The 24,422-nt window shown below is 42.9% G+C and overlaps 1 long non-coding RNA gene across 1 annotated transcript in view; it reads left to right on the top strand.

The window, feature by feature from the left end:
* LOC110360826 (uncharacterized) overlaps nt 1-24,422 on the top strand; it is a 258,208-nt gene that overhangs the window by 216,700 nt on the left and 17,086 nt on the right. Inside the window, exon 8 of the long non-coding RNA XR_010471912.1 lies at nt 1,704-2,234. This is a non-coding gene — a long non-coding RNA (uncharacterized LOC110360826). The remainder of the gene's footprint in view (nt 1-1,703; nt 2,235-24,422) is intronic.

Below are 24,422 nucleotides of genomic sequence, written 5' to 3' on the forward strand. Positions count from 1 at the left end.
CTTTACATTGCTAAGACACTTTACCTCCTGGGGCTAAGGCTGCTTGGAAGAATCACCTCCTGATGGTGCTGTGAATGCAGTGTCAGAAAAGTAGGCACCTGTGTTACCCCCAAAATACTCTGTGGAGCTTAAGAAGACCTTGCACACAGACCTAAGGATGTTTAGGGTCTTACCGTCAAGGGCTGTTTACACTGAGCTCATCAGGAATTCTCCTCCGAGTCTCAACGTGTGCTTGATAACAATTGCGCTTTGCAAGTGCAAAGCCAAAAATATTTCTATTTGGGTGTGCATTTGGTTGCTCTGTATTTAGTGATATTGCTTTGCTTGTGTCGCCTCTTTCATAGAGTTTTCTGATGATGTGAGTTCTTAAAACCATGGTCAGTACATTGGTACTTGCTATTATTGCTTGGTTTTAAGTTGAAACTAGATGTGAGGCTGAGGCAGAAGCAGAGCTGAATGAAGTTCCCTATTTCTTTTTTTCTTAAAGCAAAATCTTTGTTGAAAGATCCAACCTCTCCGATACAGTAATTATAGGATGCTGTCCTTAGTGATGTTAAGTAGCTCCCTTTAGTGTATCTATTTGATCTTGAGCTGTGAATGCCCTTTCTTTCGTGGGTGTAACTGTAAACAAGAGGATTAACATTGCTTCTGTGATGTTTTGCTTAGGTGAATAAAAGTTGAAAGCGTGTCTTGAATATCTGTAGAAAGCTTTGTGGGTTGCAGGGTTTCTTTCCTATATGTATGCACAGTCCACCTTTCATCACTCCAGTGATGCTTTAAAGTTTGAGAAGTTCGCTTTAGGCTTTTTTTTATATTTTGGATGCTTTTGTGGAGCAGGATGCTCTGTCTCTGTGCTGGTGGGGGACCACAAAGAGGCTGTGAATTTGCACTCTATTATATACCCATCCTTTTAGCTATGTATTTTTTTTTCCCAAGAGAAGGATTCTCACCATGCAACATATGCCAGATTTTAGGCTTTTCGATAGTGCAGTGACAGCAAGTAGTTACCACACCAGGGATGTGAAAGTCATGAACCGCTGTCTTTTGCTGGTGCTTGGAAGGACTGCTTGACGGGAAGGCCCCCATGCTGTACATCTTGGCCATTAAGCTCCTTAAATCTTGCTTGCTAGCCCAGTGCAGGACTCTGAAAAAGAAAATGGGAGAGAAGAGCGTGACTATTTTCAGTGTGGTCCCTGCCATACATGGTGGGGGGTTCCTGTGTCACACCATCAGCTGAGAGAAAAGAGGAGAAGGACCAGCACCCCTAGAAACTTGTCCTTCTTCTGCAGGGCTCCCACCTGCTGCTCACCCACGCACCTTTCAGCTGACCCAATCTGATGATAGAGCACCCTCTGTTTGCACATGCGCTTTTCTATCAGGACTTAGTTTTATTAGAATACACAGACCCCATCCCTACCCCCAGTTATCCAAGAAAAAACCTGACGTCATGATTCCTTTTTTTAACCTTTAACTCAGCCTAGATTCCTACTGCACGTGGTGCCTTCTTTCTGTGGTATGATTGATGTATAGAGGGTTTCCCTGTTATCTCTTGCCTTCATCTGATATTACACTCAGCACTTGTCAGTGTCAGAAGTTACATCTGCCTTTTTAGTTGTGGTAGGAAGCCAAACCACATCGTTTGGATGGGACTCCTCCATGATTCCTTTCCAGGTGGTAATTTAAGCTTGTTGTTTTCATTTCAGTGTGCCTGGCTCCTCTGATCTGAAGAGGATGCTCTGCTCTCAAGCGATACTTTTGGGAGGACGATCCCCGTGAAGATGCTTTCCTGCTTTCCTGCCTGGGCCCTGCAGAGGAAGAAACGTGCACATGCTCTTCGTCGTTTCGAGATTATTTAAGAAACCGCCGCTATTGAACTAGCAGGGGATCTTTCCTTCTGTGACCTTTGCCAGAGCCGCTGATTGGTGTGTCCCAGCTGCAGGATGGAATTTTCTTGGGAAAGTTTTAAGAGTGTCTGAAAAGTGACCATCTCCTTTCCTAGCCCTTACTGACATGTACGGGCTTTTCCTGGCCTTTCCAGCTCCAGCGTGGAAGGCGTTGTTTGTTTTCTTTTTGAATGTTATCCTGCCTTCCTCCTTTTTTAACAAAGCTGTATATACACGAAGACTTGCTGTGAATTCAGCGTGGCACATGGATGGAGTGGCCGCTTTGAACTCCTTCTGCAACAATGGATTCCGCTTGACTGATAATAAAACCATGGGATAGACCTCAGGGAGGTGAGTCATATGTTAATTTGTTCTTGAAGTTTCCTTGGTATGTTAAAAGCTGTGATCTTTCAAAAAAATTCTTGTTTTATTTTATTTTATTTTTTTTTAAAGCTACTTCCTGGGGCCATGGCAGATGCTGTTTTGGATTGGCACCCAATGAGTTGTTCTAATGCAGTCCAGTGCTTGGTTGGCATTCTGCTATTGTGCAAATTCTTTTGGTACTTCTTTTACCGCAAAGATATTTTATTAAGTGCGGCACATTGTTATACACATGTGGTGCTATGGAGCTCCAGAATATGCATGGGACATAATGTTGAGCTGCAGAAACACAATAGCAATGAGTCACTGGAATCCCTTGTTGGTCACAAGAGTTTGAACAACTGCAGTGATAATCTTTTGAGACAATGTACAACTCCAGTGGTATTTGCTATCTGCTCTGTGGTCTCCCTCAGTTAGCTGCTTGATTGGCTTGGCTTTGTGGGTATTCTAATCATCTTGGCACAGTCACTTTGATTAACAGTGACATGCAACTTGCGAGTCTCTGGGCTTGCGCCGACCTCAATAAAGTTGTGTGCTTTTTCTCTTTTCAAGTTTCATCAGCTTCCTGAGGGCACAAGAAATGTTTTGTGCGGTTTTCTATGGTGAATGCTGAAACGTGGTATTCAGAGGAGTGCATCTGCTTCTCTGTATCTTGGAGGCTAGAAAAGAGAAAATAAAACATTAAAAAAGTGAGAGAATACAGGATTCTTACATCAGTGTTGGTTTTTTTGTGGCTTTGCTAATATGTCCCAGGTCAGCCTTAAACATCAGCTTTAGTCCCTTTTTTGGTAAAACAAGAGAGTAGTCCTATCAATGTGACTTCATTTATGGCTAATCTGGCTGATCTTCACCTGTTACTCCTGCAGTATGTTTTTACGAGACATACTGAAAACATTCTTGATCTTATTTCTGTAGTGCTCTGTCTTATGAAGGAGAAGGGGGTTGCTTTTACAGTCAGATAAACAGCCTTGCAGGTCCTTGGCAAAATAGGAGAAAGCTTAATTCCTGTTATTCCCTAGACCAGAAGAAATAGAAGTTCAGTATCTCATTTTAGACCTAAGGAAACTGATGGGACATGAAATCCATGTGGTTGTTTTGGCAGTGGCTATTCCTCTGCATGTTGGTCTTGACATATTCCCCTGTCCTCTGCTGGTGTTTTCTAAGGATATACAATATTTTCAGAGCGTGTCACCTACTACAATGTGGTCCATGAATACTGTCTCCACCTCTGAGAGTAAGGGTGTCTTCTAAAAGACAGCTCGCAGCTCAGTCAAGCCAGTGGGATATTTAATTTAGGTACTATGAAAGATGAAATGTCCATTGCTGGAATTTGGAATAAGATGGGATTTTGGAGGGAGAGATTGACATCTATCCAAAGATTACTTGGGGGGAGGTGGTATGTGCTTTGGATGGGGCAATGTTCCCAGCTGTTGAAAGTGTTGTTTTAAAAACAGAGTTTGTAGATCCCTGCAGTCAAATTTAAGGTAGTTTCCAAGACACATTTGACTGTTGTCTTTGTTTTTAAAATCCTGAAAACTGTTTATTGGAACCCTCTTTCCACCTTAATTCAGCCCTGCCTTGCCTTACAGGGGTTAGAAGGTCAGATGTGCATTTCAGGACAATCATCCTTCAAACATTAAAACCTTCCCATCCCCTCTCTCTGATGTTGTTGTTGGGGCATCAACCCCACACTTGCATTTTTAATTGTAGAAAATGTTGCTTAAAATACACTGCAATACCTGCTTCCTTGACTGATTTTGCTTTAAGCCCTTTTCATAAGGTTTTTGAATAGTGAGGGATGCTGAGGTCTCTGTGCCATATGAGATATCAGGTGAATGTGCCAAAGAACAGGAACCCATCAAGGAGTGACTAGTTTCCTGGTGTTAAGATTTCACCTATTTACACTTGTCCCGCAATTCCTCAAATGTTTAAGTCTTTAAGTTCTTGTTCTTCAGTCAGGACTTGTAGTAATAATCTGTTCCTGTGCAAAATAATTCTATTTATTACTGATTAGCTTGGATGTTTTAGCAATAGGATCTGAATTTTCAATCTTTTCAGGCAGAGGAAGAGAATCACCTTTTAAACATTTTTCTCTTGTTAAAGAGACCGTTTTCTCCTTTTCCCTCTTTCATTCTGCCTTTTTCTGTTCCCTCCTCAGTTTCTCCCTTCATTCAGCAGAATATTTGGATTTATATCTTAATGTTAGTTTTCATTATCATTATAGAAAGCGCTGTCCTGTCACACATTTTAATTTGACATTGTTAATCGTATACAAGCATGCTTCTGGTATTGACTTCTTAGGAATACAAGTCTTTAAGTATATTAATGCAAACAGAGTTTGTTAGCCTGTTAGTGAATAAGTCATTATGTCACTTGCCTCTCTTATTGCATTTGATATCCACCCAAAATTATTGGAGTCAGTGGAAGTTAAATACACAGTAGCTGTGAAAATCACCTATTTTCAGGTACTTTAGCTGTAAAATTAGGTATTTACTTACTCTGAAGGAAACTCACATGTGTAGGTCTAGAGAGGAATATAAGACACTTGGATAATATGGTAAGAGAAAATACACAAGTAGCTGTGTCAGAAAATTGTTTCTTCAAGGAAAACTTGAAAAGAGGGGGAGAAGTGGAGTTTACCTTGGTTTTGTCTCTGTGTGTCTTCAAAATTAACCCTAAAAATAATATGAACCCTAAAAAAATAAAAAGTGAGAGCTTGTGGTGGTAGTGCTTAGTGCCCTCTGCCTTCTCTGCCTGCTGCTGCCTGGCAGTATTTACTTGCTCTCTGTGAGAGTGCGGGAGGACTCCTGGGGTGCTACAGAGCAGAAACCTGCCGGGAGCGCTCCCTTCCCCTCGCTGCGGGAGTCTGGCTCATCCCACGGGGAACAAAAGGAGGAATCTACATGCACAAACTTGGAGGATGTGGGTATCCCCTGAAGTTTTGTTTCCTAATGTGAGGGTAACAGGTTTGCACAAGGAGGAGTGTGGTCAGTTTTGCCACGCATCTGTGCTGGTGATGAACAAAGATGTGTCAGAGAGGCGGCATCAAAAGCAGCGTGGCCAGCAGGTCAGGGAGGTGATTCTGCCCCTCTGCTCTGCTCTGGTGAGACCCACCTGGAGTCCTGTGTCCAGCTCTGGTTCCTCAGCACAGGACAGACACGGACCTGTTGGAGAGGGGCCAGAGGAGCCACAGAAATGATCAGAGGCTGGAGCAGCTCTGCTGGGAGGACAGGCTGAGAGAGTTGGGGTTGTTCAGCCTGGAGAAGAGAAGGCTCTGGGGAGACCTTATTGCAGCATTTCAGTGCTTAAAAGGGGCCTGTAAGAAAGATGGGGACAGATTTTTCAGCAGGGTGTGTTACAACACGACAAGAAGTGATGGTTTTAAACTAAAGGAGGGGAGATTCAGGCTACACATGAGGAAGAAATGCTTTACACTGAGGGTGGTGAAACACTGGCCCAGGTTGCCCAGAGAGGTGGTGGATGCCCCATCCCAGGCCAGGCTGGACGGGGCTCTGAGCAACCTGATCTGAGTGAAGATGTCCCTGCTCATGGCAGGGGTTGGACTGGGTGAGCTTTGAAGGTCCTTCCAACCCAAACCATTTTATGATTCTATGATTTCTACCTCCAGATGCCCCTTCATGTGAAAGAGGATGATTCAGAGTAGGTTTGTCTTCCTCTATGAAGCAAAAAGAGCAACCCCATGGCACTGTTCATGCCTGCCTAGTTTCCCTGAACCCCTTTTGGATGTGGTTGTTAGGAGTTACTTTTGTCAACTGAATCTGGAATCATACCTTATTTTAACAGAGGATATTTTGGTATTACTTTGCTTTAGCTGGGCGTTTAGTGTGTAGTTGCATCTCAGCACGATGCTACTGCAGATGCTGGGTGAGAAACGGAGTTGAAAGTACTGAAAAGACCAACCACAGCACTGGACAGCTTGGGCTGCCGAAAACCTTGTGTGTGAAACTCTGGCTCGCTTAAAGTGTCTGGCAGTGTTCCCGCTGAGTTCACTAGAGCCAGGATTTTGCCCTGTGTATTTATTCTGATTTATGAAAAGATCAGTCATCATGGTATCTAAGCACTGAGATATGGTATTTAGTTACAAACAATCATTTTAAGAGTGATGCCAAAATCTACACATGCATTATACTTGGAGATTAAAGAACATGGAGCTTTGGTTGCATGTGCTTCTTCAGTGATCGTTCATCCCATCCCAAACGCTGCAGACCTCCGTGCTCTTGGGCACAGAGGGGATCCAGACTGCGACAAATCAGAAAGATTATGCGATGTAGTAAATAGCTATAAATTAATGGATTTTGCCAGGATGCCAATAACTACCTCAGTTTCCCTGTCAGCCCCAGAGGAATTAATTAATTTCTCAGAGTTTAGCCAGCCATTGCGGGAAGGAATTTTAGTCTTCTGCGTTTTTTTTAACCATAACTGGTTACCTTGCAATAACTCATACAGTGTTGTGTGCTCTCCAGTCTGATGTTGCATGACAATAATGCGCTGCAGAAGAAAGCTGATTGACTTCAAGTGAAATCTATCCCGAGGAAAGAGTATCCAGAGCAGCTGGTTTCATTTATATATTTTTATTCTGAAGCTCATGAGCGTTCCAGTGAGAGATGGTATAATTGATTTAAATCAAATTATGAAACACTATACTTTTTATTCTGAAACGCACTTTTCTGGCATTCAGTTCTGTAATGTATCACTCTCAGGTAATGCAGGGCGAGGCTGGAGAAGCTGAAAAATACTCCTTTCCGTCGTATAGTCCGTTGCTACATGTTCTTGCCTTGGAGCTGAAGCCAAAGTTGCTGTTTGTAAAAGAATGATTGTATTGTTAAGGAATTGAGGCTCCATTACACCAGGTGAGACACAGGTGATTTTTGGAGGAATGTCTCAGTTCTTGTGGTTCAGTTTTCTGTTTGGTTTGTTTTATTTTTCAGCTGAAATTAAAAGCATGCGGAGCAAATAAATGGCAAGGACAACAGAAGTGTTTTTAGAAAGCGATAATGCTGGGCATTCATTGCAGCATAGGCTAATCTACTTAAACATTTTAAGAGGTTCAGAGTTTTGAGAGCATTTGGCTAAGTGTTCGCTGAAGTAGAAGACCTCACAAGTATGTTAAAAGCTTGTTAGTGTGTTTGTTTTCCCTAATAACTTCTGAACTGGCCAATTTAAATCAGATTTTTTGGAGTTAATGAAGTTCCTAGAAGTTTTCTGAAAACTTCTGGCTGAGCAGAAAAAAGAAGAGAGAACAACTGGTGCCACCAGTAAGGGAAAGGCTGCAGCTGGAGCTCAGCTGTTCCCAGCTGAGGTTTGGCCACCCAGCCTGGCTGGCTGGGAAAGACGCGTCTGGGGGACGTGTGAGTGTGCGGCTCTGACCTGGCACCAGCATGGACCTGACTGTGCCGGGCACGAAGGAGGGATTGTCTGTGTTATCGACCCCCTCTGCCCTGGTGAGGCCACAGCTGGAGTTCTGTGTCCAGTTCTGGGCTCCCCAGTTTAAGAAGGACAAGGAATTACTGGAGGGAGTCCAGCACAGAGCTACGAACATGATGAGGGGTCTGGTGCGTCTTTCTTATGAGGAAAGACTGGGAGAGCTGGGTCTGTTCAGCCTGGAGAAGAGAAGCTGAGAGGGGATCTTATCAATGCTTATAAATGTCTCAAGGGTGCGTGTCAAGAGGATGGACCAGACTCTTTCAGTGGTGCCCAATGACAGGATGAGGGGCAATGGGTACAGACTGAAACTCAGGAGGTTCCATCTAAACATGAGGAGAAACTTCTTTACTGTGAGGGTGACTGAGCCCTGGAACAGGCTGCCCAGAGAGGCTGTGGAGTCTCCTTCTCTGGAGACGTTCAAACCCACCTGGACACATTCCTGTGTGATCTGCTCTGGTGAACCTGCTTTAGCAGGTGGGTTGGACTGGATGATCTCCAGAGCTCCCTTCCAACCCCAACCATCCTGTGATTCTGTGAAGGGTGTAGTACATGTCTTCAAAGCAGGCGTGTCTTTCATAAGATGCACAACTGAGGAACATCTTTGTGTTTTAACACACTGGATGTGAATCTTACGCAGATGACAACGGGATGATACACTTGACAGATCTCTGTAACCTCACTGTTTCCACTGACCTGTTCAAAGCAGCCGCTGGAAGATGTCTCCATGCCGTGTGCCCCGGCCTCACTGGCTCCATCCTGCCGTGAACGAGGGCGCCGGAGCCGCCTGTGAGTCCTGCCCTCTGTTAAGGTGCACTGCCATAGACTGGGAGGTGAAGTTACAGCCTGAGAAGCAATTGTACGTAGAGGGCTATTGATTGCTAAACTAGTGCATGGGTATTACGAGCTTTAAGGAACTAGTAATTGTGAAACACCCTGACAACAGATTTGTATTTATTTACTGGCGGCTGCTCAAGTCGAATGTGGATCTCTGAGCAGCGTCAAGTTGCAGAACTGCTGATGCTTTTCCCTGGAGTTCAAGTGCCAGCTGGTGTCCGTACACATGGCAAGTCACGGTCCTGCATTTTCCGCTTGTGTCCCTCGCTCCTTGCGGCAGCTACCGTGTGCCTGTGGGGTTTGGGCATCAGCTCGCTCGCAGCTGTGTTGCTCGGGCTGGTGAGTGAGCGGGAGATTCCCCCAAGGGAGTCCTTGGCTTTGGAAAACATTTTGCTAGAAGCTTTTAGAGCAGATGCTTTGTGGGCTGGACTACACAAAGTTTGGTGTGGGATGAAGGACTTTTTGGTGCTTCTCCTTTGTTTTTATTTTCCATTCCAGTAACGACTTCTCTGCCGGGCTATGTGCACTGTGGGCCAAACTCATGTTACGTTTCACAGGTGCTCAGCTTAAATGCATTTGGGAACCACCCTGGGAACTTTTGTTTAGTCTCTGAAGAGGAGTCCCTATCAGTGCCGATGTGTGCAGATTCCCTTCCCAGCCCCTCTCAGTGACATTGGAGAAAACATCTTGCAAGAGAGAGTTCTCAGCTCCTGTCGCTTTTTAATCTGTGCTTATCTGGGGGGACCTTCCAAAAAGGTTTCTGTGTGCTCACCAATGGTTTTAAGTATATCTGCCTGCTTAGGCATAGATTGAGAGACTTGCTCTAAAAAAGGTGGCTGGAAGGATATGAAAAATCCTTTCTGATTACAATTTATACCATCGCTAGCTGGATTTGAACCTGTTTCCAGTTCAATATCTGATTGCCAGTACTTAGAGCTGTCTCACAAGGTCAGCAACGTGGCACCATAAACGAAGTATAAAGTGTATCGTACCAGTGGTTTAAAATACAAGCCCCCAGCACAGTTCAGTAAGCTGATGGACCATCTCCATTTATTTCAGCTATTAAAAACTCATGCACACAGCCACTCTGAGTACTGATGCCATCAAATGTGGTCAACACAGACAGTTCAGCCTGCAAAAGTGAGCCAGAAAAGGCATTAAAATGCTTAGTCTATGACATACTTCCTTATTTTTGTCATTTTGACATTTATGTGTTGTATCATTGAGGCTTTTAAAAAGAAGACCCAGTTCCTGAAGCAAACTGATCTGAGATCTTCAGTTTATAATGCCGCAGCCGTCTGTTTTGCGTTTAATTCCAATTGACCACCTGCATGCTGTTAACCTCTGGAAGGTTACTGTGATCACAGTTGTTGTTGTTGTTTGTCTGAAAGTTTTGTAGCTCAGGGAAAATATTGGTGAGCAGTTACTTAACCTACACTGTTTACTGATCTCACTGAAATTGCAGATGCAGCTTTGCTGGCCAGTGAAAACTGGGAGTCATCTGGTGCCAGTAATAGCTTGCACTTATTTTTCAGATAGCAAAAGGCTGAGAAATTTAAATATATATATATATATATATATTTTTTTTTTTTTTTCCTAAATATGTTCTTCGTCTGTTGGCTATTTGTCTTAAATTTCAAAATCCAGAATGTAACATAGCGGATATGGAAGGTAGCTCTAAATGAGCCAGACTTTCACAGAGGTAAGATTGAGTTCTGAATGCTGCTGATTACACATGTGAACCCCCAGAGGTGCATGTGAAAACGTACAAGAATTGTGGAGGCAATCTAAGTGAATAAGACAGATGCATTCATATTAACATTCTCTGACCAGGAGTATTTAAATTGCTGTAACGAAGCATTTTACTAACTGAAAGCATTCAAAAATTAGGAATTAGTTCTTCAAAAGCACCAGACTTCTAAAAAAAAATGCATGTTGTTTATACCTTTGGAGTTCACTCAGTTGAGAATTTTCTGCTTTCCTTTACAGCAAAGAATAGAAATTTACTTGCTTTGAAAGTCTCACATAATCCCTTGAATCTAAGAGGGGGAGGTTTACAGCGAATGCACTCAAAAGTGGCAAGGGTTGGGGACACATCTATGCTTCATCCATGACATTCCTGTGAGGGAGACCATCTACTTGCTTCTCAAGTCTTCAAAACAAATGCCTGTAGATAACTGATTCCTTTTACAAAACGCAACACTTTTCCAGAAGCAGGAAGATATGACCAACCTCCACCCTGGTGTAAGAGAGCTCTGCTCATTGCCAACACCCACCTGGGCCTGCAAGAACAGACTCTCTTGTTCCTTCAAGCCTCCTCAAGAAAGAGCAAAATGTCAGGAGCTGGTGCCTCTTAAACTGTGATTTCGGATGTCTCCTTATTCTTAGAAGAGCTTAGCACACAGATGATACGGTGGATGTTCTCCAAACAGAGGGCAAGTGTTTGATTTTATTGATAGTATGACCTAGGCATTCAGTTTGGGGGTGCTCTGCTGGTACCCACTGTTGGAAAAGCCTTTTCATCTGGGGGAGAAGACAAGGTGAGGGGGAGTGTTACTCCCCAAGTCAAAATCTTGACTTTTCGATAACAAATCAAAAGCCAAAAGTGATTTGGTCTAAAATAGTAAAATTGTTCTGGAGCTGGAGCTGTGTTGTCTGATGTACCTGGGTTTATCTGGCACCCTGGTTGTCCCTGACCCTGTGTTGGGCCAGCTGCTCAGACTGCAGACTGTGGGGATGTCATAGAATCATTTTGCTTGGAAGAGACTGTTAAGATCACTGAGTCCAGCCGTTAACCTAAATCTAGCACTGAACCATGACCCTAAGAGCCATGCCCCTAAGATATGTGGTGTTCAACCAAGGAGCACTGAAGCAGCATTTCAAGGCTCCTTTTAGAAAGGGATTTTAGTTTCCAGCTGAAATTTAGGAGCACTTGATGTCGACACCTTTTTCAAAGAGACTATATAGCTGAAAACCAAATTTTCCATCAAAAGGCCACGCAGTAAAACTTTCTGCCAACATACTCTTAACCTCTCCGTTGCTTTACGGGGTTTTTGTTTGTCTGTGTGGGTGTCTGTGGGGACACCCAGGCATGTGGATTCAAATGAGCTGTTCAAATAGATTAAACAACTTTAAACCCCTCTGTGGTCTTTGGAAGTGAATTAGATTAAAGTGAATTAGGGCTATTTTAATTCTGAATGAGTGAGTCCACATGGGCTTAATATAGTTGTATATAGAAACCCCCATTAAAATCACATCCTTAGTTAACTCAGTTTGTTTCCCGTGTAGACGAACCCATCCTGTCTCTTTATTTAGCAGAGCGTACAGAGCTCGCTTCAGCCGTAACTCGCGCTATCGACAAGCAAAGGATCTAAATCAAAAATGATGTTGTTTTTCTGCTGGTGTAAATGGTTACACAAGCAATAGGTCAGTAATGCATCTGGCCTGCGATGTGTCCAGAGAAAGACGCTGGGTCTGAATCACTTTTAGCTGTCATCGTTGGAATCAACAGCACTCGCCAGAAGAAAACCTTCAGCATTAATTCCGTGGACTATAAGTTATTACAAGGGTCTGATTCCTTGGAATGAAATGCAATAGATAGATGGCAGAGAAATATTATTAATGGATAGTTTACCGCGTTCCTAACTGCACTGACTTCATGAGAATACTTTATATTACTATCTGGAATAGCAATACTAGGGATTTATTAAAATGACTGAGTACTCATTGTTAGCCAGAATACCATACTATATTGGAAACATAAAGTATTCTGCATCAAAGCATGTAATCTACATTTTTTCCTTTTCATCCTTAATTTGATTATGAACTATTACTATGCTTTGCCATAAAACAGCAAAGTTGTGTGTTTTGATGGTTTCTCAAGTGCTGATTTTACTTTCTGCACAAATACTTTGTATCTTTTCAGGATAATTATTTAGCAGCCATTCCGGGTTAATTATTGTCATTAACAATATGAGTCCTACGAGGGAATATCAATTAAAATATGCACATCTGAACTTTCAAATGAGTAAATAATTTAGTTTTTGAAAATGACTGGAAACAGCAGGGTAACAGTCAAAAGGGGAACAATTATTTTAATGCTTATTTGACAAATGAGTAATTTTTACAGCAAATTAGTTTCCTATCATAGCACCCCTACTGGTAACCAGAGAGAACCCGTTAACGTGAGTTTTAAAAATAAAAGCTGCTAAGTTATGCATGCAAAGTTGAGGAAATCATTTGTATGAAGAAAAGGTGATTATGATACACATTGTTAGCTGAAGAATGTTGCCATGGGAATCTAATTAGGGTTATAAATCACACAAAATTATGTTTATATATAGGGCTGAGTACATTAAAGTGATATACACGTTTAGATATCAATTTTGTTCTTCATTGCTGAAGAATCGAAAATAGACCTTCATTGTTCTTTCTTCTTGACCCCACTGAATACAGCAATTGACAGGTAATAATTTGGTGGAATTGCTTATAAATAAGAACAGCAAGAAAAGTTAACAAATGAAATATGGAATTTCAGGCTTTGAATATATGATTTTGCACATTTGCATAACTAAGAAAGAATGCAGAAAAACTTTGCAAGGTGAGTGAGTGTTACCTATGGTTTGGGGAAAGTTTTAACATACACCTTGATGTTTTAGTTGCACCATCCTGAGTTGTTTACACAATTATTCAACAGAACGGGAGAAATCAAGAGGGGCAGGGGGAAGAAGTATGAGGAAGTGTATAGAAACCAGAGCTATTGAAGACGTTTGTGGTGTTTTGGGAGCACTGAGAAGATTTTTCAAGGCCCTCTATAGGAGTTCAAACAGAAGAGAAATTTCAGCAATGATTTATTTTATCTTATTCACATGTTCTTTTGCATTTCTGATGTCTGTGTTCAGCCTGATTACTGCCTGAAGTCAGCACAAGTGCTACTGGTGGTGGTTTCCCACAGCTGTGTAGTAAGTAGGTAGTTTATAGCAAAACAGTGATCAGCAAGGACAATTCAGAATTTCTCTTTGGTTTCAATTTTGAGTTTGTTGGGGTTTTTTTTTTTGTCCAGCTATGGAGTGCCAAATTGCACTACTGAATTGCACCTGAGAAGTCCTGTGAATTGTGCTTGAGAAACTTCCCATGAAGGTGAACAAACCTTTAATGATACCGGGGCCTGTCTTGCTGTGCTTGGTAAGGAATTGAAAAGCAAATAAGGAAAAAAAGTGTATATTTGTTTTTTTTTCTTTGCACAGTGTTAACCAAGGCTGAGCGTAGAAATTAGCTGAAGCTTACAGTTCTAAATACCATGACAATGAAAAACTGAACTTGCCAGTTCTTGATAGAAGTTGGCAGTTGTGCGTCTTCTCACCAACTGGCCCAATTCAGTTTTTGACTCTGTTGCTGTCAAACATTTTGCAGTCTGTTTTTTCTGGTCGAGTCATGTTCAGGGACTTGACTGTAACTTGCTAGGACCAAACCTTTATTTTCCACGTGCCTTCTGTGCAATAAAGGGGATTGCAGTGTACCCAGCGTGGTCACACGCCTTCTGATGACATCCACAACCAAGCATGTAATTAAGGGTGTAGATTTAGTGCTGTCTCCTTTGAAACGCTGATAGAACTGCAATATTACTCTGACGGAGGTATTTCCTCACTGGGGTATATCTTCTATATATCTTTTTTTTTTTTTTCAGTGATGTAACAAGACAGAGGGGAAGAACAATATAAGATGTTGAGAAACATAGTATGGTACGTTAGAGCTAGGGCAGGGCTGCTGAAGGCTGGAACTGAGGAATGGCTATAAGCCAAAGAACAGCCTGTCTGATCTGTTTTTAAGGGATCTTTCCATTTTTGTGTAAACATTTATTTTGCAGTAAGGCCTATTTAAGACAGTTTCACCTTTTTTTGTTTGCCCGTTTCATCATGACACTGTCTCCCACCCCGCCTCAAGCCACCAGTTTCTCCCTGAAATCTCACAGCACAGAAATTCCATAGGAAAACAGAATGATGTCATTTCAGTCAGACCATAATTTTCCAGCTGTTGGAAGAAGGCACATTGTGGTGTTTATTTCGCTACTTATGAAGATTTGTGGCAAGGAGGGAAATATTTTACTTCCAAGATCATTGTTCGAGTAATTGAAACTGCTCATCTGGAGCTTTATGCCATAGCTGGAGGAGGCAGAAGGGACGACGCGGGAGAGAGATTGTACGCGTGGTGTGTAGGTAATTGTGTGTACGGAGCCTCAGAGGAATTAAAGGACATTTTTCCAGCATTGTTTGTATGGTGAGAAGGAAAGAGGCATGGGATGGGTGGCCTTTCAGCAGAGCTGTGCCAGTCTGAACCTTTGGCATATTCACTGCTGGCTTTGCATTCGACGAGGCTTCGTGTGGATCGAGCAAGCTCTGCCTTGGCCGGGCCTCAGGTTGCCTCTTGTATCTGGCACGGACAAGGCTTTGCTGGCTGTGCTATAGCCAGAGCTCTGTAGGTGGTGTGAATTTCTTATCATTATGTTGTTTGACACGGATTTGAAAACTTGACGGAGATTTCTGGAGTCGAAAGCTTAGATCATACTGAAAATTAAGTTTCTTGTAGGTTGCTTAAAAACCCCCCACAGTCCTGAGCCCTGGATTATCTCCTCAAATTTTCCTCATGCTTTTCAAAAGCCCTCGTATGTGTGGTGGTCTAGAGATGTGTCTTCTCATCTCCAGAGGTGACTAGGTATCCTTGGACAAAGGGATGGAGAGGAGGGGGCAGGTATCAGAGGAACCTCACATAGCTTGCTATGCTGGTTTCTCATTAGGCTTTAAGAAACATAGTAGAAAGCAGAGTGGCTCTGGCATGTGAAATCCTGGAGTCAGACGCTCTCAGTACTTCAGTCGGGAAATGTGAAGCCAAGCTTGCCCTCCAGTTCGTCTGAGCACTCCAGAAGGCTGGATGCAATAATGAACAAAAGCCTTTTGGATGCTGCTGTTGCTCATTTTTTCACTGTGTGGGTCCATTAAAGCATTGCTGCCTTTTGGGAACTCAGCTGGAAGAAGAAAACAGGCCTGGAAAAAATAACTGCATTATGTGAGACCACTGGCTACTGCTGGAATCGTGTCAGTCCGTAACACGTTAGGCAGGTTCCCCGTGCATCCGCTGCAAAGCTTCTGCTGACAGCACTTGAGCCCTAGCAGTGCGAGCAGCCAACAACAGCAGAAAAAAAGAGACAGAAAAAGCTGTGGGCTCTCGTATCCCGTGTGATCCTGGAGACTGCGGATAGCGTAAGTCGGTAGGAGAGAAAATGAAACTGGTAAAGCGTTCCCCTGATGCGCCCTGCAGCTTGTAAAGGCAATCATCGGATCCAATTAGTGATTTCTTAGATGAAGGAAGGGGTAGGTGAGTGACAGGCAAAATAGCTGCAGGTTTGATTTAGCCCCCCAGCTCTTAAATAAGGTCAATGTCACACAGTTTAACTTCACTCTTTTCCCTTTTCCACGTGCCTTTTCTGTCACGCTTTCCACTGAAAATGCCAGTTCAAGAGGATAAAGGTAATCCAGCACAGAAATGTGTGCTACCAGGACGCGTGGCACTTACCTCTCCCAAGCTATCAAAGCACATACAGAAGCAGAGCTGAAGTTTGTCATCATTGATCGGGTCTAGAAATTGAAACAACCCCTTGAACTTGACGCATAAATGTAGACTCCTCAGCTTTTAACCCTGCTCCCCATTACCTCATCATATTTTACCATGAAGGAAACATATACTATAATGTATTCTTTGTCACATATGGTCCACGCCCTTATGTAAACTGCATTTTCGGTCCTCTTCCCATGCAGACACATTACCCAATAGACATTCCTCCGACATGCCAGTTAACGCTTTACTGCTTAGCAAATCTATTGGATTAATACAATTACAGTAAAAGCGCAGGACAAAATGAATATTCCCCAAAGAACCTTTAGGAGGATTTTGCCATTTCTTGGTTAGTAAGAGACAATCCCTCAACAGACACCAGACTGGCCCTGTTTTCATTTCTCTTATTTCATCTGTCCCAACGGAGCAAGAAAAATGTATCAGTGTATGGGCAACAGAAGCATGAGCAGCCTAGTATTATCTGTACTTTTTGATTCAGTCTGCAGGGAAGGCTGAGAGTCAGGGGCAGAATCAGAGAACTTAGTGTTCAGCCAACTTCCAAAGCCTTTGGTGTCTGGCCAGATTTGCAAAACTTAATTGTACGTTTGCATTTTGTGTTGCAATACCTTGGAGATCTGGAAAGTGGTTCTTGTGTATCCATTTTGGGTGCTCGGCTGCTCCAAATGTTCCCATTAAACAAATGCACAGCTTTTGTGCTCTGTGCGATACCCTCACTGTCGTATATTTTAGTGCAGGGCCCTTACCTGTCCAGAAGTCCACAGTGGGAGATGGAGGGAGAATGTCTGGAGCACAAGTGTGATGAGGAGCAGCTGAGGGACCTGGGGCTGTTCAGCCTGGGGAAAAGGAGGCTGAGGGGAGACCTTATTGCTGTCTACAACCACCTGAGAGGAGGTTGTAGCATGGAGGGGGTTGCTCTCTTTTCCCAAGTAACAAGCGATAGAATAAGAGGAAATGGCCTCAAGTTGCACCAGGGGAGGTTTAGATCGGATATTAGGAAATATTTCTTCATGAAAAGGGTTGTGAAGCACTGGAACAGGCTTCCCAAGGAAGTGGTGGAGTCACCATCTCTGGAAGTGTTTTAAACACGTGTAGATGAGGCTTTTAGGGATGTGGTTTAGTGCCAGATTCGGTTTATGGTTGGGCTTGATGATCTTGACGGTCTCTTCCAACCAAAATGATTCCATGAGTTGCTCTGTTGCTCAGCCCAGAGCTGCCCTGAGTCACATTTTCCCCTGGGGTGCTGGTACCAACTCCTGCTTGCCCAGCAAGGAGGCAGCAGAGGTGGGGAAGAGCTGGTCACACCAGCACCAGAGTGCCCTGACACAACTTTAACCATTTATCTAAGCTCTTGTGTTGTTAGTGTTTTCCTTTGGATCTTGTTGCGGTGGAATGGTAACTATTTTTTCCTTACAGAGATACTACCGGTGCTTTTTCCAGCGCTCTCGCTAACTTTTTGTTCTGGTTTAAGTCGTTCAAGTGTGGAAATCTCCAGTGAGTTTGGACCTGAATGTGACCAAATTGATCTGTGCTACTACCAGTACTTCTTTGGGGGAGAGGGAGAGAGAGAAGAATAAAAAAATAAGGCAAGCATTGAATTTATAGCATCCCAGATGTCAGGGAAATGAACATAAAAGTGCAGATGCCTTATAGTCAGGCAGACTGTTCAAATATATGCAAATGGGTGACAAGTTTATGTGAATATGGCGAAAAAAAGAAAAAGCAAGGGGGGAAAAAATGCTTAAATAATCCTTTTCTTATTGCTGTGAGTCTTGGGCATTGAGTTTGGTGGAAGTCATGCTTGTGATGACCTGAAGAAAATCAAGGTCCTGGGAAACGTGGCCATCTGGGTAGACTTTGGTTGGTCTTAATGTTCTTGGACATACCATTAACGTAACATAAATTCTAACCTTCTAAGTTATGGGGCCTATTGATCAAGCTTTTCCTTGCACAGCAGTATTTAGATTATTCTGCAAATCATCTTCATGGCTGGCTATGAGAGTTGACTACAGTGTCTTCAGTTAGGGTAGCGTAAATGTATGGGATTTAAGTGAGAGCAGATGTACTTGCATGTACATTTCGCATACGAGCTTCTCGATTGTTTGGGGGTAACAAAACAATTCTCTCTGTCAAATGTGCTTCCAACTTGTGAATTAATTATGTCTGCATCCCTGCAAAACTGTTCAGGAGCAGCTGGTCTTCCTGGCATCTTTATTAGCATGCAAAGAAGCTTCTTCACAGCATGAAATGCCAAAAGGAAAAGCCCCTGGCAAAGTCCTGCTGTGGACACTGGGAATGGGGAGCTGTCTGTCTGCAGCCAGGTGAAGGAAAGAGCCAGCGATGGTCAGTCCAAGGCATCCCTCTGCCCATGGTCTTCATTTGCTTCCTACCCCTTTCTGCTGTTGGATTAAAATAACTATAAATTATAGTCATAGGCAGCCGTAAGGTCAAGGAAAACTGGTACAGTCTGGATAGTCTGCTGCTAAACAGTTTGTGTGGGTCTGTGTCCAAACCCTGTGTTTTTAAATGATGTTTTGAGTGGACTAGCTTTTCTGGTTCCCTTTGCTTAAAATGCACAAGGGATTTTTGGATGGCAACTGCCATTCGTGTTGCAAAGCGTTGCTTGGATATGTTCTTTCTTCATCTGTGAAGGAAAAGACCTGCCATCTACGTAGTCCCGTAACGTAATACGAGAATCTTTTAAAAAGTTATTAAACAGGTAGTAAAATTCTTTTACAAAATACACTTTGATTTGTACAATTTTTACAAATGGCAGAGGACAAAACCACATCCGTACTCCCATTAAACCCCCAAACAAATCCACAGGAAAAAAAAAAAGCCTTAATTTGTAATAGCTGGGTTTTACTACACAGAAAAGGTGAGAAAAATAATACAAGTTATATAGCATACTTCTTACAAATGCCAGCTTATATGAGCTAACACTGGCAGTTAACATCTTAGATTTTTCTCAGCAATGAGCTACATCTGCAGAACTTATGGGTTGGGTTTTATAAAGTTCACAATTCAAAAATGTCTTAGTGCTAAAGGGCTTTGGCTCTATAGCTCAGGGCAAATTTTATATGCTAAAGTCTGTAACCATCTTTGTTTCTAGAGAAGTATATGCATGGATCATGGATTAAAACGTTTTACTATGTGCCATGTGGGCTTTATTACCTGAATAGATTATATCCTAAACAGGTCAACTGCCTCTGATTCAGATGCATGGAGAATGGGAAACAGCGTTTATTCATGCGGTGGGTTTGTCGTGTGGTGCTGCAGCGATGCTTTGCTTCCAGCCCCTCTCTGAATGGGAGAGCAGGATACAGGGCTTCCGAAGTCAACATCAATACTAGTCCCACTTTATTTCAATAGATGCAAGGGTTGGTGTAAGAAATAAATCTCAGCAGCCGTTGTGGTGATGGGAACTTGATGCATTCTCAGCTGGTCACAAACCTCTGAATCTCTGAACGTGTTATGAGTAGAAATGGGCCGAGCATATTTGAAATAGCTGGAATAGTTGTAAGCGTGGCTTATTTGTTGGCTTGTAAGCAGGTTGGGAGCCCATTCTCTTCCAGACATGTTGGTTTACCATAATTATTTTAACAGAACTGGATTGGACTAAATTAGTAAATTTGGAGAAAAGTAGAACTGGATCAATGAGGGCTCAACCTCCCCGATGGACTGCAGTCTGTGTTTTAGGCATTTCAATATAGATACACTGAAATATCTGGGCAGTATCTAGATAATGTTCAGACTTGTCTTTGCTGGACTCAGCTATTTGTGTGCATGTGTATATACATAGATATTTCTATGTGTCATACGCATCAGTGATGGTAAGGGAAGATATTATGTTCCTTCATATATAAGTGAAGGCATTGGATGTGGCATATTAATGGAGGTAGATGTAGTGATGCTTTTGTTCTAATTTATTCTCCTTGCAAGGTCATCTCCTTGATGACAACCCGTCTTTCTACCAGGAACCATGGTAGAGACCAGTGAGAAGAAGGGAGACACTTGGTAAAACTGCACCCAAAAAATACAGGGTCAGGCATTCCTATCCTTTCCATATATGAGTGTGTGATTGTGTACAACGGGAAACGTGAAAAGTATGAGCTATTCAGAAACCAGAGGAGAAACAACAGAAGAATAAGTAGGTGTAACACCTGTGCACAGAAACAGTTGACAGAATGGGACAAAGAAAAGAGCGGTAGAGTTACTACTACATATTTGTTGTCGCAATTAGCTGCTATTAAATATGTTTCAGTATTGCATTATTGTTTTTAGTGAGACCAAACTGACTATTATATAGCCATGCAACAGTTTCCCAAGGGAAATGGGGGGAAGCTATTTACTGATTTGCTTAAATCTCTGTTGAGCAAAGCAGTGGAAAATAGTCTGTAGGAAATAATCATCCACTGGCAGGAGGCTGGAAGAGGTTACACAATAGCGATCATATTTCTGCAACAATGAATGATTCTGTGTATGTAAGATTAATTTCTGATCATGTACCCTAGACTCTGCTTATTTTTGTTTCATCCCAAGATGATGCAACAGATAAAGGCAATTTACTGTTTTCGCTTAAGCTTTCTAGAAAATAGCTAAGCGTTTCTTGCTTAAATTTGTGCACATGGCTATCACAGTGCACACAAAGTCTTGCTTCTCTTGAAGCCATATATTATTTTCTGCGCTGGATTTTTAACAGACTGTAATATCTAGATTTAAAAAGGGCGGAGGGGAAGGTCTTGGGAATTGTGCACCAGTCAGTCTAACCTTGATGTCTGGAAAGATACTAGAACAAACTATTAAGGAGTCGGTGTGTAAGCACCATCCAGCTAATAAGGTGATAAAAAAGAGTCAACACATATTTGTCAAGAACAAATCATGTTAAACCAATCTAATTTCCTTCCTTCACAGGGAAGAGTGGCTTAGTGGATGAGGCGAAAGTGGTAAATGTGATACATCGTGACTTAAGCCAGGCTTTTGACACTATGGTACATTATATGCTCGTGTGTAAACTGGAAAAATGTGTCCTGAGTGATAAGGGAGGGCCTGATTCACTGAAAACCCACAGTGAGAAAGTGGTTAGTAGCCGTGCCCTGCTAAAATAACAATTCACTTTTGCTCTCAGAAAAGGCTTAATTGTGGACCTGGTGCCGGTCAATACTTTCATTACTGGCTTGAATGTTGGACTAGAAAGTGAACGTGTAGCATTTAAGGAGAGTGCTAGGCCGAGAGAGTACAGAAGTTCTTTAGAACACATCATTAGAAGAACAAACAAACATCGTGCATTGGGGGAAAAAAGTTATCAGCACGGTGACACTCAGATTATAAAACTGCAAAGTAGTACGTGTCGGATAATCTGTAACCACACGGTGACTTGGCAGCAGGAGAGAAGATGGAGTTTTAGTGCCTGGCAAGGGGAACAGGATTAAAAGAGGTGGCAATTGCATTAAAAGAGCAACTCTTAGCGTGCAGCCTGTGAGGAAAGCTGCAGTGTGCAAGACACCTGTGTTGGGTGTCGAGAAGTCAGAAGCTGGGTTTTTGGGTCTGGTTTTTGACTTCTTTTGAGAGCGATGCAGAAAAAATGGGATGTAATACAGAAAAATGACCCAAATTATTCAAGATTTAGAAAATATGATCTCTGCTGAAAGACTGAAGGATTTGTGTGTGTTTATTTGGAAAATATATGTCTGAGGGAGGGTGTAATTCTTCTAGGTAAGTGTTGTTAGAGGATGCAGATCTATCAGTCACCATGTCTATTGAGCATCAGTACTGTATTTTCATACATTTTTAGTAGAAGTCTCCCTGTAAAAGCCAAACTGAACTCCAGTTTAATAGATCAGTGCTTTACTTGCTCAGGCGTGTGAAAAGTGTATCACACACCTACCTCCCAACAGCGCTACTGACCCTGATCTGTGCTGGTTGTTCTCCCTCTCTCCAGATCACCATTGTGCCTTTGTATTTCATTTAATATTTAAAGGTGCAGCGTATCTGTACACTTACTTTCAGATGTCAGTGTTTTCAAAGGGATGGAGTTACATAAGGTGTGGACTAAAGATGTGAAAATAAATTCGGAGACAGGCTTCACTAGTAGCAAAACAAGGCTTTTGGTTGTTTGAAAACCATCTATCTATTCTGTGATTGTTAATCACAGGAACAGGTTACCCAAGGTTGTTGTAGAGTCTCTTCTGAAGATTTTAAGGAGTTTGACAGACGTCTGTCATGGCTGGACGTAAACTTGACACTGCTTCTGGGTAAGAAGATAGACTGGATGCCCTCTTAAGATTCCTTTTAGTCTGACATCTGTATGATTTCTGTGACATAATGTTTTGCAACAATATAATATCTTTTATATTGCTGCAAAAAAGCACAGAACTGACATAATCCAGGCGGTTTTGCTTTATGATGAGAGATGAAAATATAGATATGAATTCATAAAAGTCTCAGGAAAATAAATGCCTGTTCTGACTTTAAATATAAATGAAGACGGAAACAATGATATGCTGAATAATGATCCCGCAAAACAAAACTAGCTCAGTTCCTCAGCACTCACTATCACAGGGCATTGATTATCTATCATGTCTAGTTTGTGTGATAACATAAGAATTTAAATTGTAGCCTCACCCAAACCAAACACAGATGCGTTTTCTCTAGGTGTTAATCTCCCAAAGGACCCACAGTCTTGTAATGTAAACAGATCTCTGAGCCCCAGCCCGGTTAGCTCTGTATCAAATAAGTTGCATTATAATAATATCCTGGGTTAAAACTTCCTTCAGGCAGCCTGAGGGCAGCAGCCGTCGAAATGCGTGTGCACTGACACCTTGCCGGGGTCGAGCCTCTCGGAGCTGGGCCCTTGATTTATGGCTTGTATGTTTTCTATTTGTAAGAAATGTAGCATTTATTCAACACACAGGGCTTCTGATAACTCGGCTGTTGCTAAATCCTCATCCTGTTTCCACAGAGAATGCTGACCCTGCCTCAGAGAGAAAGCCAAGTTTGCAAGGAAACCAAACTGCGCTCCTTAAAATCCTGCTCTGAGAGAGGGCTCTTGAGCCTTGGGGGTTCAGAAAGGCTGCTGCCCTTTCAAAAGAGGGAAAGCTGGAGTTGGTCCTGCTTTTGTTTTTGTGGTAAGCGAGGGGAGCAAGCTCCGCTGTGCCTCTGTCCTCGGCTGGTGGCTTTTCCCAGCCACTCGAGACACCTTCTCATTTTAGTTCCTACTGTTTGCATCTTCGCTGTGATGGAGAAGCTCAGCCTGGCAGTGATGAACTCAACACACAGTGGGTGTGAAACTACCCTTTTTTTTTCCTGATTTGCTACTATATAGCCTCTGGCTCTTAAATTGAACTATGTGGCTCCTACGTTAGCAATCTAGGCTGATCTGCTCCAGGCGCCCTCCAGCTCTTTCAGGAAAGCTCCTTCCATTGCTGACATGCTGGCTGTAGGAATTAGCTGGGGTGCTGCTGGAGCCTATTTTGGGGCAGTAATACTGTAGCTTGTATTTTTGTGCCCCTGCCAGCTCCTGCTTTTCGCATTGTTTGTGCTACGAGTGGCCTCTGAAGACAGAAAGGCAGAGGGCAGTCTTCGTCTTCTCTGTGCAAAGCCTGGGAGCTCCCTCTGCTCCACCCGGGCTGTTAGTACGTGGCACACATCCACAGAAAACAATAGCTACACCAGAGATGGCTGCGTCCCATGGGTGGCCTTTCAGGAGCAGGGAGATTTTGAAAGAAAAACGCTGCTGTGCCCAACTTCCCTTGTGTACATGCTGCTACCAGAAGCTTCCCCTGCGAATCCCTTTTCTTCAGAGCTGAAGCCAAATCCCGCTGCAGTCCATAACCAGAGGAGCATCCTGCTGACTTCTACAAGAGACTTGTCTGAGGGTGGCATGAAATGGCTCCCAAACAGCAAATCATTTTTGCTCTTGTGAATGCTGTGTGCTCCTCTGCTCATCTAGAACATGCCCCATGTGCCTGAACTGGCTGGGGGCTGGTTAACCCTTTGTGGGCTGCTAATCCCGGTGGTGGGTCCTCTGTCTGTGGCTGTGGTGGAGAAGATGGGTTGTGTGGGTTGCCCCGGGGTTCCGCACCAGTGTCTGTGGGCCTGGGCTCCACTACAAAGCGTTACGGCGGCTGGACGTAGCTGCCAGCTGCGGCTGCCAGAGCGAGGGCTGAGCACGTCTTTGCATTGTCCGTGTGCTCTCAGGCAAACCCTGGGAAGGCACGACTTAAAAGTAATCTGGATGAAGCCCCAGACTGG

This window comes from Columba livia, chromosome 3 (assembly GCF_036013475.1).
Source record: "Columba livia isolate bColLiv1 breed racing homer chromosome 3, bColLiv1.pat.W.v2, whole genome shotgun sequence".
Classification (NCBI taxonomy): domain Eukaryota; kingdom Metazoa; phylum Chordata; class Aves; order Columbiformes; family Columbidae; genus Columba; species Columba livia.